The 22431-nt window shown below is 31.9% G+C and overlaps 1 long non-coding RNA gene across 2 annotated transcripts in view; it reads left to right on the top strand.

The window, feature by feature from the left end:
- Nucleotides 1-22431, top strand: part of LOC103885296 — a 90935-nt gene that overhangs the window by 48453 nt on the left and 20051 nt on the right. The window contains exon 5 of one of the 2 annotated variants that reach the window (XR_004183793.1): nucleotides 3912-6080. The exons of the other annotated variant lie outside the window; for it this stretch is intronic. This is a non-coding gene — a long non-coding RNA (uncharacterized LOC103885296). Of the gene's footprint in view, nucleotides 1-3911; nucleotides 6081-22431 lie in introns of those variants that run through there. 2 annotated transcript variants of the gene reach the window in all.

Raw genomic sequence — 22431 nt, 5'->3', positions numbered from 1 at the left:
TGTAGTTTGCACAGTGATCTAAATTTATTCTGTGCTTATAGAAGATCATGATGTTATATTTTATTTGTTTTATGTCTCAGTCTCATTTCATCACAGTCCCAGGGTGATTTTTTTGTTTTTTGAGATTCCTTATGTTCAGTAAGAGGAACATAAAGTCCTAGCTGGGAATGCCAGGACAGCTCCTAACAACACTGAGAACTAGCTGTTCCTCTGCTGCTTCTCAATCTCAGGGAATTGTTTTGTCTTTCACACTTCTCCTTTAACTAAGAACAAAGTATTACTCAGAAGGTATCTTTTACATCTCCCCAGTACCAAATATACCTATGAAACACTGGAATCCATATACTATCAGCCAGTTTTGATACATAGATGAACTGCCACTATTTCTATATAGATAAACTTTTCCCTTTGTATCGGATTCCAGCCCATATCACTACATCAAGTACTTCTACAATTTTCTTGTCTCTCTTCTACATTACTTTTTCTTTGTACTGTTTCATCTGCATCAGCACAAGATATATTCTGTATTATCTCCCATCTTAAAAAAGAAAGATTAAAAATTTTCTTCAATGTTTTATCCTGTTTCAGCTTCTAAAATATCCTCTCATTTCCAACAAAATTACTTTATACAGTATATATTCAGTCATCATTTAGTATTCTTCTATTACTCCTGAATCTCATCTAATTATCCCCAGAATTCCACTGAGGCAGCTACCACCAAGATCACTAATGACCTCCAACTTGTCAAAACAATTGGTTAGTTCTCAGCCCTCATTTTATTTGACTGATCAGTGCCATTTGATAAGATTGTTTTCTTAGTTTTGAAACACTGCTTTCATTAAATTTTGCAATAGCAAGAACTCCTTGTCGAAAATTTCTTAGTTCCTCTTAACCTCCTCTCATGGATCTTTCTCTTCTTGCTGATGGACAAATTATAAAGAGTATTTTAGGATTTTATCCTAGCATAAATTTTCTTCTCTATGTTTAGTCATTATCCAGGAGACCACATCCATATTATATACCAACTAATTCTAGGATTTTATCTCCATCCTACATGTTCCACTGAAATCAGACATTTATCTTGATATCTGCTTGGGGTCTCCACTTGGATCTCCAATGTAGCATGCCTTAAGCTGTTCCTTTGACTGTCCTCCTTTGTGGGAGTGTCGGATATCAGTTAGCATTGTAGGAATCCATTCCTGCAATCCAAAGTAGAAATCAAATGTGTCCCTTTTGGCCTGGAGTGATATAAAATACATTTCCTAGACTCTCTTTTCAATGGCTTCTTGTCAGTTTCTGCTGATGTGAGATACTGGCAGGAGACTGGAAGGTGGTAGGGGTTATAAAATATTTTTATGGCTTCTGAGAATGTCTCTGGCAGTGGTTACCCAAGCAGTGCCAGTAGAAAAGGCAGTATTTAGAAAACTTCGAGAGCAGGAGTAACAGTGGAAAGAGCACTGTGACTGGAGCAGCATCAATTATGGTGGTAGGAGCAGCAGCACAAAGAGTGAGTAGTGTAGAGTAGAAGTGAGACTCTGGCTTTCTGCTCAGCCAGTACAAGCACAGTAGATGCCTCAGGTGACAAAGCAACCTCGGACCTGGAGTAACACTATTTCTCATCTTCCTCCAGCCTTAAAAGTAGTAGTGAATTCCTACATGCATTCAGCATTTGGGAATCTCACCCATCCCTTTATGTTGCCACATTCCTTCAATTGCAATTTTGGGAAAAAAAAAAAAAAAAAAAAAATCCTAAACTACCTCCATTCAAATTCCTAGTCTGTTTACATGATTAAACACTGACTGATAAAGTAGCAACCCAGAAGGAATCCAAGGAAACATATCTTTTGGAGTTAGTTATCTGAGATAATTGGGCTTGAAGAAGCAATGACATTTTATCAATAGAAAATAAACTAGAAGAGATATTGATGTCACTAGGACGTAAAAGCAGTGACTGATGGCTTTGGTCTCCCTTTTTCATAAAAGCAAGCAAGTTTTCCTTTGGACAAAGGATAGTTGCAGTCTGTTGGGAAGAAACATGGCTATTCTCTTTTGCTAAGTAGTCAAAGTAGTAGCCAGTGAGAAATAGTGTGTTGTCTGATAGCTCCACATCCACCCCTCTGTTCCTCCTTTCTACCTTCAAGATAGAAGACTAACAGATTATATTTATTGTTCTTTTTGCAAGATGGCTTGCCAATTGCGTTATTTCAATGGAAGAGATAGGCAAAAGATTTGAATGCAGGAATTTTTAAAGAGCTATTTCTTGAACTTGTTAAAGTAATTAACCTTAGAGTAGTCATAACTTATTGGTCAAGGAGTAGTTGAAACTGCAGTAACAAATAACTCCAAAATCTCACTGGCATGTTTATTACTAAGACTACATGTTAACCACTGGTAATCTGGGGATTCTCTTCCATGTCAACCTAACTCAGAGGTGCAAAATTATGGAGCATCATTCATGTAGAACATTACTAGTTGTCTTAGTAGAGCAAAGATTGAAGGTGATGTACTGACTCCTAGAGCTTATTTTACATTACATTGGCCCAAGGAAGTCAGTTGGCCATATCTTTCTCAAAGGTGTAATTATCTTCCACCATAAGAACTTCTTGTGTTTCTAACACTGTTGTAAACAATTACCAGCATTAAAATCCCTCTGCTAAAAAATAGGAAAAAAAGAGAAAAAATCCCCACAAATCCTAGAATATTATCAGCTTTTGCGACTGACCTTTAATGAAAACACCATCTTAAACCAGCTTCTTCTCTAGTTTTCCTCATTGCAATAAACTGATATTCCATGAACTCAGTTTTTTAAGCAAAAAAAAAATTCTTGCTGTTTCTCTTTGTCTTACATTGCACATCCAATGAGACAGAAAATCTGGTCACTTAAAAAACTTTCCTCCCTTTCACACCTCCCACACTGGCTTAACCCATTGTCATTTCTCTTCCCAGGTATTATGAAAGCTTGGTTATTGATCTCTCTGCCTTTGCTTTTTAAAAAAAATATATAACAGTCCTAAATAAACTCTGAGAGCTAAGTCAGAGTTTATTGCTCCCTTCACTAAATTCCTCCAATTGCACCTTATCACATGGTCTCCCACAGATACATGATGACTTGCCTCCCCCTTTAATTCAACTCTCTTTGCTAGATATGGTTTGGATATTTGTCCTGTCCAAATCTCATGTTGAAAGGTGATTCCCAGTGTTGGAGTGGGACCTAGTGGGAGGTGTTTGGGTCATGGAGAGTGGATCCCTCATGAATGGTTTCATGCCCTGCCTGCAGTAAAGAGTGAGTTCTCAATCTATTAATTAACTTGAGGGCTGGTTGTTAAAAGAGCCTAGCACATCCTCCTCTCTCTTGCTCTCTCTCTCACCATCTGAGAGAAGGATCATGCCTGATCCCCCTTCAATTTCTGCCATGATTGTAAGCTTCTTGAGGCCCTCATCAGAAGTAGATGCTGGCACTATGCTTCTTGTGCAGCCTGCAGAAATGTGAGCCAGTCTCAGATATTCCTTTATAGCAATGCAGAATGATCTAACACTCTGCTCAAATATCACATCTTTCTTTAAATTATCTGAAATATAGCATTCACATTATATTCTTTATACAAGCCTTGATTTATTTGGCTTTATGGCCCTTTCTATTTTAAAAAAGTTTATATATATTTTTATTTGTCTATTATCTGCATAAATAACAAAGATGTAGACAAAGGCTTTAAATTTTACTATTTTTGTGGGTGGTGTGCTGAAAAATTATATAAACTAAAATAATTAAGTGAATGGTTGAATGCATTGTGTAGGTAAATTATGCAATATTTTGTGGACTTGTTGGTACCTCTGATCCCATTTGTTACACAAATTATTTAGTGCACAATAGCTTTTATGCTAATGAATTAAAGACTTTTTACCTTCTCTAGTGTCTCTGGATGCTACAGTGATACACATGAATATCGAGTGGTAACTGTATTAGTGATGGATTCAGTTTACACCAGTGTGGGTAGGTAGATAGATCAATAGATAGATATAGATAGATATAAATACGTGCGTATAAAATTGAAATAATCATAACATTACCAAAAATGCATGGAATACGCAAATGCAGTGTCTGTTTAGATACTTTTTATGATGATTCAAAGAAAGTTTATGGCATTTTAAAATAAATTTGATGGCACTTTAACATTTGTTTTACTGCTTCTATTTGTTCTTGCAATTCCAGGAAGGAGTAAAAAACAATTGTTTTTACCACTCTTTTTGAGTTTTGCACTTGTGAGTAAGTGGAGAGATTAAGTGAGATGTTACAGAAGCAAAATGAGGTTTTGACACATAAAAAAATAATGGATTTGACTAAGAGCTCTGAATTAAACATTCCAATACAAATGCTGAACAAAAATTCACATCTATAATACATTAATTTTATAAACAGCTGTTAGATGTCCTCTTTATTTGATGAATGTGCTATTTAATAGTAGTTAAGATCTTTGAACTCAAATTAATTGTTTGCAGTATTTTTCTTAGAAGTTGTTAAAAGAGTTTTATACTATAATTTCTATTTTTATCTTAAACAGTAATATTTTTAAAATGCCACCATTATTCTAGAAATCAATGGAATTATTTCTGAAATTGTATCATTACAGGAATTCTTATAAATAGACAATAATATTCATTGTGCCTGTATAAGTTTCTTTCATGCACTCAATATTCAGAATTTTACAAGTTATTTAATTCTAAAATAAAAAGGAAAAAGCTGTGAAGCCTACCAGAAATAACAACACACAGCAAAACAATAAAATAAAATAAAATAAAAAATAGAGAGAGAGAGAGAGAGAAAGGAAATTCAGAAATATTTGAAATAATATGTAACATTATTTTTGCTTAATCAGGCTTACATATCAAGAATTTTATCAGCATCAGGGATGTGAGGGAAAAATATAAAAATCCTTTAGGAAAATCAGTGATAAATGATAACTAGGGAGAATATCAGAGAAGGATCTGGAGAATGTGAGAAGAAAAAAATACTTACCCCACCAATGATCAACACAGAGAAATATGAAGTAAACTGAATTCTATCACTCTCTCCTGATACCTTCAATATGTGAAGGCTACTTAAAAATACAAATCTCAGGCCCCATCCCAGATCTAATACAAAGAATGTGCATTGTGAAAAGTCATTTGTAGCTCATTAAACTTTGAGAAGAACTGGTCTAATAAGCTATTGAAAACTAATTGAATTGAATAGAGTATCTACATATAGGAGATCCTGCACTTGGATCCTACCTGTTAGGGTCTCACATTGTCCATTTCTAACTCCAAGTATTCCATTGAACACAACATGTAAACAATTATAGAGCAACTGGATTTTTTTTTTTTTTTTCCCCATGGTAGTAGAGAAAGCCAACAAAAGATAAGTTAACTTAAAGCTTATTCTCAAAATATCACATGCTCTGACAAACAAATCAATATCTATTTAGTCTTATGTGCTAAAAGGAGTATCAATATAATGTATGCAATATAGTTTATCAGTGATAGACTTTCCAGTGTTTCTCAGATAGTCTGCTGGTATTTTAAGGGAACAATAAGAATAATTTTGCCCATGTACTTTTGAAATTTGAAATAAAAAATTATTTTGGTAAAAAAATGTATGGTTATTAATTAATAAGTTCTTAAACATTTTCCTGAGATATAATGACTACTTGGGTCTTTTTTTCTTTTTCATTATAAGTGGTTTATTTTATTTAACATAGTTTGTATCTATAGAAAAGCTATTTGTTAAATTTTGTGTGGTTTCATACATTTCACGTGTTATCTAATTGTCAAAATAGGTCGATAGTTAAACAGGTAGGAAGTGTTTATTGGTATGGATGAATAGTTGTTAAACAACAATTTAAATATTACAATAAAATTAGTTTATCAAATGACACTTAAATTCTACATAACAATAACAGTATAAAATATGGACTAGGTAAACACTATCATACCTAGCTTGCCTGCTTTCTTTCTTTCCTTCTTTCTTTTCTCTCTCTCAATCTCTTTGTTTTCTTTCCTTCCTTTCTTCCATCCTCTGTTTCTCTCTTTCTTTCTTTCTCTTGATAGGTTCTCACTCCGTCTCCCAGGGTGGAGTACAGTGGCATGATCATAGCTCACTCACTACAGCCTCAACCTCCTGGTCTCAAGCAATCCGCTTTACTTGGCCTCCCAAAGTGCTAGGATTACAGGCACGAGCCACCAAGTTTTGCCATGACATTTTCCTTTTTAACAGGATGAAGACATTCTTTTGAAAACTATGAATATATTCTTGGCATAGATAAGCTTCATTCATATGTGAAAAAAACGGATCAATGACTTTTTTGTTGGGATCATTGCTCAAAACTACACAAAATAGTTGTTTCCTTGATTAATGATTATTATTAATGATTAAGATGATTTATCTGTTAACAATGATAAAAACTAGAATAGGATCAGAAATTCTGAAAAACAGCTAAGGAGATGTCATATGATTTTGAATTTTTATACACTCCATCCAAGAGAAATTGCTGGCTTTAAAAAACACCTCCTGATTTGAGGATTCTAGGGTAAGAAATAATGAAAGATGTAACCAACCATGAACAAATCACAAAATCAATCTCCAGTTTTCAGTGTGCAGTGCTAGAGTAAGTGTAATAAATGCAAGACTTCTTTATACCAATGTGTACTAGTTATAAAAGAAAGAAGATGCTCACAGTTTTGAAATTGGAGGAAATTCTGAAAAGTAACCATTGTTTTCTAAGATTTCAAGGGGTTTTCTCAAGTGATGTATTTTGTATATTGTATAGCTTGAACTTATCATTGCTGCAGAATCTTCACAATAGTTAATTCTAGGATATGATCTCAGCATTTTAAAGAACAAACTGTTTGGGAAATGATTCCGCTATTTAGAGCTTGACATTTTACCATACCTTTTTCTTCATTATAGAAAATAACTAATGGTCACACTTTAAAACCACATTCAACTAGAAACACATACTCTGAGGAAAGAGTTTACATACCAGAACCTGATCAAAAAAGAGCAGATTTAAAATTGTTTTGCCTCTGTTTTAAGCTGAAACACTCAATCTTCCATCTTTTGAATGTTATGTCCTGTCAGCTTTGTATCTGACAGTGAGCTTAAAGTAGTTTTTAGTAAGAAAGTTTGCCTTCATTTCTAGGTCTTTGTTCTATGCACACATATTGAGATATTTGACATAGCCATCAAATGCCATCAACTATTCTTGATAACATCAGTATTGAGTTATACATATGGAGTATATATAAAAATAAGAAAAGAAACCTGCTAAGTAGCCAAAACACAAACTCTAGCACATGCTTCAATCTATACATTATCAAGATGCAAGTGTCTTAAAGACAAAACATTACTTTCCCTCTAACTTATGTAAACTATTACTTTTATTATCAATTAAATATTTACATTAGTTTAAAAATATATTTAACTTTTTAAATCATTTAGAATTGGTGGTCTGTGTGGTTCCATAAATGTCAAATATTTGAGATAAACAGTTCTGGGGATTGTAAATGTAAACATTTTTCACACAGGTAGAAATCCATTTACTCTTTATCCACCCCCCCCCCCCATATGCAACTATAATCTTTCTAAGCAGTCGTCTCAAAGAGATAAAGATTTAGACAAACTGTTAAAAGTTAATTTTAATTAATATAAATCACATTTTTCTTATTCCCTCAGGCCAATTGGTTGAAAGCCATGTTAATTATCCTTTCTCCCTAGGACTTCATGTCCTCATTTTGTATTTTCTATCAATAGTCATCAGATTTCACAATTTAATTCTTTAATTTTATTTACTACCTTGAACTACATATCCATACACAAATTTCTTATATTTATTAAATTTATTTCTCTCCTACATTAGTCTGATTTCACACTGCTGATAAAGACATACCTGAGACTGAGTAATTTATAAAGGAAAAAAAGAAGTTTAATAGACACAGTTCCCTGTGGCGGGGGAGACCTCATAGTCATGGCAGAAGGCAAAAGGCATGTCTTCTGTGGCGGTGGACTAGAGAATGAGAGCCAAGAGAAAGGGGTTTGGTTTCCTCTTATAAAACCAGCAGATCTCGTGAGACTTACTACCATGAGAGAAGTATGGCAGAAACCACCCCTGTGATTCAATTATCTCCCACTGGGTACCTCCCACAACACGTGGGAATTATGGGAGCTACAATTCAAGATGACATTTGGGTGGGGACTCCAGCCAAACCATTTCACTTCCACTCAGACATTTAATATTCATACCTAGCTTAAACATTAAATCAAAAACCCCTATTATTGTGAAGTGCTCTAATTCTTTTTTAAGCTGTGTTTGTTTTTTCTATATGATAATCACTTTTTTTTTTTTAAGCTTCATGTGTACATGTCCAGGGTTGTTATGTAGGTAAATTTTTAAGCTGTGTCAATATTTAATATATGTGTTTGGACCTGCCCTTATTAGGTACACACAGAGGATTTTTATCTTTTCCTGATTAATTTGCCATATTATCATAGGAAATGCTTTTCTACTTGCCCAGAAATCATCTTTCTTGAATTGAATTAGGCAAACTTTAATTTTCTGTGATAACTATGTTAGCTTCTTATCATTAGTGCTTGTAAAATGGTTTCCTTCTTTATATTTCAACTACAATGATTCTTTATACTTAAAGCAGGTTTCTTATAAACACCATGTAGTTTTGTTTTAATTTTTTTCTATCTAGCTAACAGTCTCTGACTTTTGAATGATTTGCTTAGTTCACATAGTTTCTGCAGTTTTAATGAAGTTGGAGTTTAGTCTTCCACTTGCTATTTCTTTTGCTATTTCTATCATTTGTTCTTTTAAAATATTTTTATATTTTTATGTCTTATTTTTGATTATTTATAAGTATTTTTTAATGTTTTATTTTGTCTTATGTATTTAATATATATATCTCTAACATTTTTGATGGCCACTAAAATATGTCTTTTAATTTTTTTTTACTATCTTCCATCAAATAAGTACATTTTATGGTATAAAAACTTTACCAGCATATAACTCCCTCTCTCACAACTTCTGCATTTGTGATTTGTCTTAAATTTTTCTTCTACAAATGGAAGATAAATGTTTATTATTTATTTTTTAAAGATGCTTAAAACATTTTGTAACATGTACACAAATATTTCACCTTTCTGAGGCTTTTTATTGTTTTTTTGCAATTGTGTGGCTCATGTGGTATCTATTTTAAAAGTAGTCTGAGTAACTTCTTTTAGCTTCTCTTTTGATTCAGTGTTCCTGATGATACATTATCTGTTTGTCTGAAATTTTCTTTATTTCACTTTGTTAAAAAAATTGTTGGATATAGAACTTGAAATTGCAGTTTTCTTCTTTCAGAATGTTAAAAACATTATTATGCTGTTTTTTGTCTTCTATTTCTGATTACAAATTGGCCCAGTTGAGCTCAGTGGTACATGCATACAACCCAGCTACACAGGAGGCTGGGGCAGGAGGATAATTTGAAAACTGGAATTTGTTTGTTTTTTCCGTATGATAATCACTTTTTTTTTTTTTTTTTAAAGCTGCATGTGTACCTTGCAGGTTTGTTATATCGGTAAATTGCATGTTACAAGGGTTTGGTGTACAGATTCTTTTGCCACCCAGGTAATAGGAATAGTATATGATAAGTAGTTTTTCTATCCTCTTTCTCCTCCCACCCTTGGCCCTCAAGTACACATGTGTACTCAGTGTTTAACTCCCACTTATAAATGAGAACATGCAGTATTTTGTTTTCTGTTTCTATATTACTTAGCTTAGGATAATGGCTTTCAGCACCATCCATGTTGCTGAAAAAACATGATTTTATTCTTTTTTATGGCGCATGGTATTCCATGGTATATGCATACTACATTTTCTTTATCCAGTCTACCATTGATAGGCATTTTAGGTTGATTTCATATCTTTGATATTGTGAATAGTGCTGCCGTGAACATATGCATGCATATGTCTCTATGGTACAACAACTTATATTCCTTAGGGTATATTCCTTAGGGTATATACTATTTTGGTTACTGTAAGAATCCAGGACTTTGAATTTAGCCTGAGCAACACTGACCTACATCTCTAAAAAAAGTATAAATGAAAAGAAAAATAAATAAAAATTGGTCTTTATGTTTCACTGTTCATTTTATATAGCTGTTAGTTTTCTCTCTTTATACACTTGACATTTTGATGTTATTAGCAATTCATCTATAACATATTACTTTTTTATGTTGGACATATAATAATTGTACATGTTTATGGGAGTATAGTTTGATGTTTTAATATATGTATACATTGCATAATGATCGGCCACGGTAATCAGCACCTCTTTGTGGTGATAAAGAAGATGATAAAGAGGATTCCAGGTTTTCTTTTCTAACTATCTTGAAATGCACAAGACATGTTATTAGATATGGTCACCCTACTACATGATAGAACACCAGAAAATATTCTTCTTTCCTAACTGTAACTTTGTACTCATTGACAAACCTCTCCCATCCCCTTTACCCCCAACCTCTGCATGTTCTTGGCAACTGTCAAAATTCAGTTGGCTGTAAATTGATTTCTAGGTTCTCTATTTTCTTCCACTGACTTATGTGTCAGTTTTTATGCCAGTGTAATGCTATTTGGATACTACAGTTCAGTAGTATATTTTGAAGTCAGATTGTGTGATACCTCCAGCTTTGTTCTTTTTGCTTAAGATTGCTTTGGCTCTCTGGGATCTTTTGCATTTACATGTGAATTTTAAGGTTTTTTTTTTTTTTTACCCTCTATTTCTGTGAAGAAAGTCATTGGTAATTTGATGGAGATTACATTGTATCCACAGATCACTTTGGGTCATATGAACATTTTAATGTTACTAATTCTTCCAATTCATGAACATAGGATATCTTTCTCTTTATTGGTGTCTTCTTCATTTTCTTTCATCAATGTTTTATAGTTTTTTACTTAGAGAACTTTAGTCACCCTGGTTAAATTTATTTCTATGTATTTTATTTTTTTGGTAGCTATTATAAATAGAATTGCTGCCTTGATTTGTTTTCCATGTGGTTTCCTACTGGTGTATAGAAATGCTACTGATTTTTGCATGTTGATTTGGTGCACAGCCACTTTACCAGATTCATTTATTAGCTCTAATAGTTTTTGGAATATTTTTTAAGATTTTCTATACATTATTATATTCTCTGCCAAATGAACAACTTGACAAATTGACTTTCTCCTTTCCAATTTCTACATCCTTTATTTGTTTCTGTTACCTAATTGCGCAGACTAAGACTTTCAGTACTATATTGAATAAAAGTTGTAAAAGTGGGTATTCTTGTACTGTTAAAGATCTTAGAAAAAAACTTTAAATTTTTCCCCATTCAGTATGAAGTTAGCTGTGGATTTGTCATATATACCTTATATTGTCTTGAGGATAGTCCTTATGTACATAATTTTGGGGAAGTTTTATTATGACTGAATGTTAAATTTTATTGAATGTTGTTTCTCTCTTTATTGAAATAATCCTTTTTTACCTTGATTCTCTTAAAGTGATGTATCTCTTATTTATTTACATATGTCATACTATCTTTGCGTTTCCTAGAATAAATGCCATTTGATCATGGTGAATGATATTTTTAAAGTACTGTTAAATTCAGTTCACTAGTATTTTGTTGAGGATATGTCATCTATGTTTGCCAGGGATATTATCCTGTATTTTTTGATGATACTATTTTTGTGTCATTGTCTGTTTTTAGTATCAGGGTAACGCTGGACTCATAGGATAAGTTTCAAATCATTTCCTCCTCTTGAATTTTTTGGAAGAGTTTGAGAATTAATATTAGTTCTTTTTTAGATGTTTGGTAGAATTCAGTAGTGAAGCCATCAGGTTTGAGGCTTTTCTGTCATAGGAGAGTCTTTATTACTGCCTCAATTTCATTATTCATTATTGGTATGTTCATGTTTTCTACGTCTTTAGGATTCAATCTTGGTAGCTTGTATGTATCCAGGAATTTATCAACTTCCTCTGAGTTTTTCAGTTTATTAGTTTTTCATAATAGTCTGTTATGATCCTTTATATTTATGTCGAGTCACTTGTAATACATTTTATTCTTCTGATTTGATTTATTTGAGTCTTTTTTTTTCTTAGTTTATCTAGCTAAAGGATAACCGATTTTGTTCATCTTTTTAAAACATCAACCTTTCAGTGGATCTTTAAAATTTTTTCAATCTCTATTTCCTTTATTTCTGCTCTGATCTGTATTATTTCGTTTCTACTACTTATTTTGGATTTACTTTGCTTATGTTTTTCTAGTTCCTTATGGTGCATTGTAGATTGTTTATTTGAAGTCTTTTTACTTTTTTTGGTGTAGGCACTTATTGCTATACATTTTAGGGCTGTATCCCAAAATATTTTGTATGTGGTGTTTCCATTTTCATTTGTCTTGAGGCATTTCTAAATTTCCTTTTTAATTTATTCATTCATGTCTGTTACGTCTCTGGGTTTATTTGTACTGACTATTCTCTTTCCGGGTAATGAGGTACACTTAATTGCTTCTTCCTGAATACATATGCCAGTTATTTTATGCAAGTTAAATTAATTTTAAACAATGAATTTTATGCAATTTATTTTATATAAAAGACTACTAGAGATGAGAGTAAATAATATATATCCTTAGAAAATAGCATACTACCTTTTCTATTAGGATGCTGCAGTGAGGGACTGAATCAATCTGATTTTCAGTTGAGCTTGCCTGGGCTTTGTTAAGAGTTTTAGCTTGATTCAGTTTACCACTGGTTAGAAATGTCTGGATGCTGGTTTGGGACATTTTCTTTAACAGGACTTGTCTTTGAACTGTCATGGTTTGAAGGATTTCATTATCCTTTACAAACAAGCTGTCAACTTTCTGTACTAGAAGAGATCTCTGTCTACTTTAGTTCCTAGCTACCAATTTTGTGGATTGTTGATAGGTTCACTCTGCTTTCTGCTACCATGTTTCTTTGTTTCCTGAGCAATTTCTCCTTGCTCAGTTCTCTGCCTATTGCCTGACACTTTTTGTAAGAGCCCAGAATGGCTTAGAGGATTTTGTCTCAGCTCTCCTGCCGCACTCCTGGATTATGGTAGCTGCAAGCCTAAAATGCTTCAGAGGAGTTTCTCTGTGATGTCTTGACTTGGCTCAAATGGCTCAAATCTCCTTTAGGCTGAGACTAAGAGTATTAAGATAAATGTATTTCAGTTCCCCTTCCTGCCCCATCTCTCGGTAGTCGACAATTACTAAAATTATTTAAAAATATTAAAATATTCTGCTGCTTGTGTCTCGCTCCATGAATTCCTCTTCATCTGGTTCCTCTCCCAGCTAATGAGAGGAGTTGTTCTTCTTCTAATCTCTTCTGTGAATGCCTTGCTCTTCTCTGAATTTAGATATTTATGGTTTCTGTGGCCATAGCTCTATGTTGACTTGAAAAAACTACGATATTCTGATTTTTAGTTTTACCATCTTGATGAGTTTGTTAGAGTGAGAATGATAGTTTCTTTTTACTTTCTACACACTAATCAGAAAAGGAAACCATATGGGCCTTTATAGTTTCCAAATGTGCTTCAGATATTTGTACACATCATTTTTTTAATGAAAATGATCAGTATAGCTTTAATTTCCAAACTAAAATCTACAGTTCACACTTTCCCTGAAGCATAAATTTTCTTTTGCTCAATTCTCTACTGGACAAATCTATCTAATATGTATGTATGATACATGTATGTATGTATGTATCTATCTATCTATATCTAGTCTATCTACCTACCTACCTATTTACCTGTGTACCTGATATGGTTTGGCTCCGTGCCCCCACCCAAATCTTCTCTGGAATTGTAATCCCCATAATTACTGCATGTCAAGGGAGGGAATAGATGGGAGCTGACTGGATCATGGGGTGTTTTCCCCCATGTTGTTCTTGTGATAGTGAGTGAGTTCTCATGAGATCTGATGATTTTATAAAACAGTTTTCCTTGCTTGCTCTCTCTTATCTGCCACCATGTAAGATGTGCCTGCTTCACCTTCTGGCATGAATGTAAATCTTCTGAGACCTTCCCAGCCATATGGAACTATGAGTCAACTAAGCCTCTTTCTTTCATAAATTACCTGGTCTTGGGTATTTCTTTATAGCAGTTTGAAAATGAACTAATACACTACCTATCTGTCCATCTGTTTCAAACTTGAATCAGAAATCCTCTATTCTTGTTAACAAGGTTTAACCTTCTCAAAGTATCATTTGCCTACCCAGTTTGATTAATTCAGAACTTCATTCATCATTCTTCCCTTTTCCATTTGCCTCAATTGACAAATACAAACAAGTTCTGTGGTTTAACTTTTCTTGATTCTACTCAATGATTCCCTTTTTCTCCAACCCCACTGCCACCATTGTAGACCTGGTCATTATAATCTTTTCTCTGAATAGCTGAAACAGACATTAACTGAGCATCCGTGACCCCTGCCTTATTATTTTTAAAGTTTCCTTAAATGCACACCAGTATTTGGTGCTTATCATCCTTAAAATCTTTAATCATTTTCTATTACTTGTGATAAATTAAAAAATTCTTCCATATCTTTCTTCACAATCTGATCTTTCAGCATCCACTCCTCTGTTTACTTTTCCATTTCCATGTAAATGACTCTAAATAGTTGGATTATAGTTAATCTCTTCAAACATGCCCTGTTTTTCCTTGCTTTCAGGAATCCATAGATGCTATTGTTTCTGCCTTTTTACTCTTTTTATGCTACACCCTTCCAGTTGTTCTTTACAAATATAAAAACAAAACAAAACAAAAATTTAACAAATGCTTCTTATCAATACAAAATATTAGCCAACATTACTGATCATTCAGCATTCAAGTTAAGTACTTTTGTCTTTGTAAACCATCTTCCATTTGTTCTAATATATCAACATATATGTTCTTTTTTAGCTTTCCCTAACCAGAGTATGATGGGGAGGCCTTAATTATTTAATCCTGTGTCTCGTATCTGGTACATGGTAGGAATTGTAAATGTTTCTTAAACAAATTAAATGAAAGAAGAGTCTTCCCTGGAAAAAATAAGCAAATGCAAAGACAATGATTTGTAGGCTCTCAATTTAACTTTTAATTTTTTTCCTCTACTTTTTCTAAATTAATGGTGAAGGGAGAGGAAGGATCTTAGGGCTTTTGATATGATATGAAATATGACATGATATGTTATAATGTAGATATGATATGATACAATATGATATGTGATATGATATGATATATGATATGATACATATGAGATTTGGTTTGATATGATATGAGAAAAGGGGGAAAAAGGCCAGACATTTGCTTAAACTATTATTTGAGTAAACACACACTTTTCTTGAGTATTCAGATGAGAAACATCCAATGTTTTAGAAACTGTTTGAAATTACAAATTATAAATCACACATAATATAGTCATATTCGGATCTACCCCAAAATATTATATTTTGGAAATAAAGCATCAATCCATTCTTTAATTATATTTTTGAACATCATTTCAGTTTTGATCAGTGTCACATGTAACCTCATAGATATTGAACTAACATATTAATTTTATGGAACTACCATGCTTTACAATTTTAAAAGCTTCTGTTTTTAAATATAGAGTTTTCAATTAAATAAATATATATTAATGCTACTTTAAACAAGATTTTAAAATTCAATCTTGAGTTCATTGGAGGTAAAAATATGGAGTTGTATGTACATATTTTTACATGCAGACTAGAGAAGCTGAATGTGCTGTTAAGACCCTACCTGCACCACTTAAATGATGATGGCCTTGGGCAAGTGTTTATTTTTCATCAATTTTATATCTGTAAAATAAAAATTATAGTATCAGCATTTTCATAAGGTTGGTTTGATAATTAGATGTAATAATATATGCAAATCTTGCAGTACAATAACTAAAACATAGAAAGGAGGGCTTTTATATCTATGCATTTCATATTATGATATTTATTAGACAAATAAGTCTCTTCTTGTGATGTTTAGCTAGAGAAACCTATCTCTATCTTCATTTAAGTAAGTAATATTAATAACAGATCTTTTTACAGACATGATCTGACATATTAAACTGAGGCATAAAAGACAGGTGATTGTCCATAGTTACAGAGTTACTAAGGTTCAGAATTGAGACTTTAACCTTTGCCTTCAAATCTCAGGATCAATGTTGTTTTTACCATGGTATGCTACTTCAAAAAAATTTAATAAAAGTGTTCTTGATATTATCATAGAGGGAAATTCCTGTCCTTTTGAGTATTCTCCGTCATTATAACCTACATATCTTTGAAAAGAAAAACAATTCCTATGGTTCTTTAAAAAACATTATAGATGTTTTTGACCTTTTTTACAATTCAAGGTGGCATAGTTCAATGAGAATTACACTTTAGAGAAAACATGGTGAAACTATGCCTATACATTTTAATTTGATGTATCTCTAGGAAAATAGCTATAATTTAAAAACAGGATTTGAGTTATATGAATTAGTTTCTCAACTCTTTCTTACTTTGATGGAATTATACATTTTTTTTATTATAGTAAACTTAAGTTGCATAGATTCAAAATTACTACCAACTTCAGCAAACGTTTCTTATATGACTTCTAGGTTCCGTGCTTGGGCATTAAAAATTATTATGTTCTATTGAAGTTGATCACGAATGCTAAAATAGAAAAGTTCACAGAACTATTGCCCTTCTCTCTGTTTAAAATCTTTTAATTTTGTCTATGTATAACATATTCTGTTTTCTAGATAAAATTCAAACTTCTTAAACAGGGACAGACTTGCCAGTAAATCAATAAAACTTGAGCCGTTAAGGTGCCCAACTCCCCTTTCAAAAACTGAGACTCTATTTAATGTTTACTTGACCATATGTATTTTTGTAAAAATTGCATAAGTAAGCAATTAACATTTAATTTAAACATGTAATTAGATAAACTCATTTACATTTTACCTTACTGTCTGTCATAGGTCACATTTCATTTCTTTTTTGGTGACTTTGCAATGACCATGGACATTTTTTTAAATTGTTAAGATAAACATGATTTGGAAATATATTTAGGTTGAGTTTATTGAGATTAAGGATAGCTCTAGATACAGGGGGAGAGATGTAGCTTATATTTGAAGGCATAATAGTATGGAAAACAATAGAATAGTTTGATGTGAAATTCCCTGGGTCTCTTCCACAGCTTTATACAAGGTAGGGGTTTTGAATATTAAAGGTTCGTTAGCTTCATGGTAAATTCACTACTCTTTGAGATTCAAGTGTGTAGTTTGCGGTCATCTTGTTTTAGTTGTTTAGGTCAAAACTGACAGATAATTAATAGGTTTTTTAAAAGAACATTTCTATTGGATTCTTCCCTTAGGTTTTTAAATCATTGATTAATAATTCCATAGGCCTTCGATTAAGTCTCTGGACTTCCTGTTACCTTTTGAATTTTCTTCGTGTTTCTCTTGGATTTGTTTCCTGTTTTCTGAAACATTTATATTCTGCTTTTGTTACTTATTCTCTCATTTTGTAAAATATGTAATCTTTAAAGAGTACTTTTTTACTTGTATTTTGAGTTTAAAGGTAATTTTTCTTTTAATGGATTTAATTGTTAGCTGCGTGCAAGAATAAGTGCTGGTAATAAAAAATGGGCATTATTCTAAAGGCCAGTCTTCCCAAAACACATTTAATAATCACAAAAGAAAACAGAGGTTTATTTTATTATTACTTTAATTTTACATATGAGGAAATTCAAGTACGGAGAGGTTAAATAACATATTTAAGATTATACATTTAGGAAGAGACCAAGATAAATGTCATATCTCAGCTATCAGGCTCCATAGCTTATCCTCCAAACAATCATACTATCGTGTTTTTCAAAACAAGCATTTTAAGTCTTTTTTTGCATACTATTTTATATTCTTATACTTTATGCTTACTGTTTGTTTTTCATTTATTTTTATTTAACTGTGCTTCTTTTAGTACTTTATTAAATTAGAAGACATACAGACTATTTTTCATTATGATAGTAGCTATTTTTCTAATTATCAAAGTAAAAATCATATAGCATCAGTCGACTGTTCCAATGTAAGATGAAAAAATAAGCTTGTGTCCTCTGTCTAGATTTTTGTTCTATCTACACCCAATCTAATATGGTTAGTTTTAAAAAAGATCACTTTTTTCTCAAGAGAAATGTTGACTTTTTAAAAAAGTTTGCTTTCAAAAATAAAATAAATTTTTAAACATAAAGCTTCACTGTTCATTAATTATTCTCTTTTAAATTTGACATTTTTTTAAAAAAAATTATATGAAATAGAGAATTTCCCCCCTTGGATCCTCATTTTAACTCCCAGTACATAATATATAAAATGAAAACCCTCCATTACAGAAAATGTGCTTAGACAAATGTCTATTTTGGGTAATTATTTGTACCAGATTCAATTCTCAACTGATCTGAACAGAAGGCTTAGAAAATCCCAGCTGTATATTGAGATCAATTTTTTATTTTTCTGGGTTTTCTACTATATTGTGAGATATCCACTCCAATGCAATAAGAAGCAGACAGTCCAAAATATTGATATATATTCTCTAAAAATGAATATGGTCTTTACTATTTTGTGAATTTTATTTGCACTAAATAGGTGTACATTTAAAAAATTCAATACTAACAATAACAATATTACATTTCCACTAAAATATCAGACTTGCAGATAAAGATGTAGCAAATATGAACTTCATCTCAAAAAGTTCTTGGCAAGATTTGCACAATTTCAGCCAAATATATTGGAGACAAACCTTCTATCTTCAGCTTCAGTGAATCATTATATAGCAAAATCTGCTGTAGATTGTTTCTAAGAAAATAGATGTGAGAAATAAATTATATTTTTACAGATCTCCAAGGAACCTGTCTTCTTTCAGTTGCGAATAATTCGTATAAATTCACCTCAGACTATTTAAAAATCAATCCCAGGAAATGTTTTGAAATATTTCCACTTAAATTAAAGATTAATGCTTGTATTAACTTAGAAATTGTATTAATGCAATGTTGCCATTGGGCAAAATATGAACAAGAGAAGGGAAATGGTATCAGTTGTATTCCTAATATATAGACAGCTGTATGTTATCCATTTGATTCTTATAATACCACTTTTAGGTTAGTATTTATATCACTATTTCACAAATGAAGCAATGCAGACCCAGAGTGATTTTAAAAGTTGACTAAATTGATATAGATAGCTATAATTAAATTCAATATATGTACCCTGGCATTTTAGTAATCTATCAGATGGTAGAGAAGATGTGCATGTAAAGGGAGTTGTGTTGATTATAGGCACGAGTTTATAGATATCTGTTGGAAGATTATAGCTACCAAAATTAATCATTAGCAAAATTTTAAAAATATATATTAAAAAAATAAAGTTTAAAACAATTTGGATGCCTAATAATTTGTTAATTATATTATTTTTAAAGTTTACTTCAAAACTGTTAACTTCGTCAATGTTTTTAAATCTGACGGCAATTCTCTTTGGCCACAGTGTACTTGATTGGAAGAGTGAAATGCATGCTTGAATTACCTATATACTGAGACACTCTTTTCATCTCTTGTTCATCATGTTTATTTTTCTGTCTCATTTTGTCTCTCCCTTACTTATTTGATTTCTCTGTTCTTCCACTTCCCCCTTAATCATTTTTAGCAAGTATTTCTTAATTTCAAAGATAAATAAGGTTAAGTAATGCAATAGCAAGATTTTCAAAGCACTCAAGCATAAGTATATATATATAAACATAAAGTATATATATTTGTGTATATATAACATAATCTCTCTCTCATATTTTATGTCTTTCTCTGACATCTTCATTATTCCTTTTTATGAGGACTTGATTTTTCTGATTGGCAGGTATATCTTTCAATATTGTTCCCCTGACTCACAATCTACTATAATCAACCAAAGAAAGCTTCATTTACAGAATACAATTTTGGAGTCTCACTTCCAAATTTCTCTGGGTAACCTGACTGCTCCATTTGACTTCTGAATTTTACTTTCATCAGTTCCACTCTTTATCCAATCACATGTGGCCTTGGAAGGAAGAGATTGGTAGTGTCACTGTTTTCTTCTGCCTGCCTACCCAATTTTATTTCTTGTAATACTTTCACCTCTATTACCAAATATCTGGCTATAGGGAGTCACCTTAACAAGTGACTTTCCAAGACTCAGCTAATCTTAATCTTTGTTTTCACTGCTGTTCTCCACTTGTTTTCACTGCTGTTCTCCACCACTCTTAGTGTATGTGGGTTGTTGGGCAATTGAGTGGAATAGAGCAGGGCTGTGGGTTTCTACTTAGTAGTATATGATGCATATTAAGCGTAAAGTATATGTTTTTGGATGAATAACCAAAGCAAGCATTATTTGTCATATAAAGTAAGAATAAAATATGCTTCAGTAAGCAAAGCAATAACTTCAAAGGAAATAGTTTTCCATTGTTTAGTAGCTGAAGGAAAAAAAATGAATGATGGCAAAATGTTTATATTAGCAATTTGAAAAGCTATATTTCCTCAAAGATAAAAAGTTTAAGTTAGAAATGATGAATCAAGGAATGTCTCTATTTCATAATATTTTAATCATTAGCATAGAATTACTGTATTTAACACACATATAATATTGTTTTCTATTTACATTAAACAATAAAATTTTAATTTATTTTAATAACAAAATAGTTGCAAGAACCTATTAGATAGCAGTTTGAATACTGGACTTTAAAAAAAGTTCAAATGAATTGTAACAGGTATTAGAAGAAGACATTAAAAATGTCATACATAATCATGATATTAAGTAAATCCTTATCCATTAAAATATGTATTAAAATTTTTACAGCAAGCTCATGAAAAAATAAGCATATCTTTGAAAAGAGAGCTGTGTTCACTCTCGTGTTTCAGCCTTTCATGAAGCAATGAATATAGCACACACTGCCTCCACATGACCCTGTCATGATTAAGCATCCAAATTCTAAATTACATTAAGACATTTTTTACTGTAGGGGATCTCCCTGTTATGGAGAATATCTTTTTATTAACAGTCATTCTATCATCACTAAACAATTTGAAACTTAGTATGAAAATCATAGGGTTTCTTTTCCTTTTTATAATGTAGACTGCAAACAAAATTGATGTTTATTGATGATTATGTACTCTATTACATATAGGTTTATATGAATAATATTGTTTATCATAAGCATATACTAACATTAACATATAAGGATCTGCATTAAATTTTTATCAGCATTCAGTCATTAACATTTCAGCCTAAGTATATGCTGTTATTAGATATGAAAAAGCAACATTTTAAGATTTATTGTAGTTCTTTCATTCCCCAGGATCAACTGACTGTTTACTGTAAGAAACAGCATTTCCTGTCTTCCTACAATATTTTAAGAATACAAATTACTTTATCTTACCAACCTAAACAAATAACCCCATCCCTTAATATTTTCTTTCTAAGTATCCAATAAATATTTAAGCTTACTTACATGGTTGCACGTTTTTCTTTGGTGCTTCAGTTCACAAGTTTAAGTCCTGGTTTAAGGTGTGACTCCGACACATGCTGACACAGCAATAAAAATAACTGGTTTTCTAGGAAAAGTGCTCACATTTTGAAAGTAGAAACATGGTCTTATTTTGAGGTTATTGGATAATATCTAGAAAAAAATCTCGTTGGTATTTTTCAATAACAATGCAAATAACTTGATCTTATATGAGCCACGGTATTTTCCTTTAGTCTAACAGTTAAAAATCTAATGACTTGTAGCCGTATATGTCTTTAAATTAGCTATACCGTTAATTCAATAAACTTGTCAACTGTGAACTATTCCATCCTATATTTATAAACACCCTCAGTACTCTTGCAATATACATTTAACATTTTATTTTTTTTTTCAATTCTTGTTGTTGAAAAGCTTTCCAAAATGTGCTCGTTTACTTTTCTGCCTTGGATGGAAGTATAGAATATCAAATTAACATAGTGTTGTTTGAATATTTATGGTATCTGGTTTGGCTGATACCATAATCAGGGTTACAAACCTTTGTGTAATACCTAGATGATGTAAGGAATTGAATTATTTGTATATAATAGAAGTTTCATTTTTTACAAAGTGTCAGTCATGTGTGTATATAGTGTCTGTGTGTGTGTGTGTGTGTGATTTGTTTCTTCTTTATGAATGCAGACTTTAGCTAATTGTATAATTCAATAGGCTTCAGTCAATTGATGATTTACTCTATTGAGAAACAAGATACACTTTAGTACTATAATAAAAAAAGTAATTAATGAAATAAATTATGCCTGAAGAAAATCAAAATGCTCCTAACCTTTCCCTCCAAGAATCCTGAAAAAGATCCATTTCA

This window comes from Papio anubis, chromosome 5, assembly GCF_008728515.1.
Source record: "Papio anubis isolate 15944 chromosome 5, Panubis1.0, whole genome shotgun sequence".
NCBI classification, from domain to species: Eukaryota; Metazoa; Chordata; class Mammalia; order Primates; family Cercopithecidae; genus Papio; species Papio anubis.
Note: the sequence above shows the minus strand (reverse complement) of the source record. Positions and strands in the feature narration are given on the sequence as shown.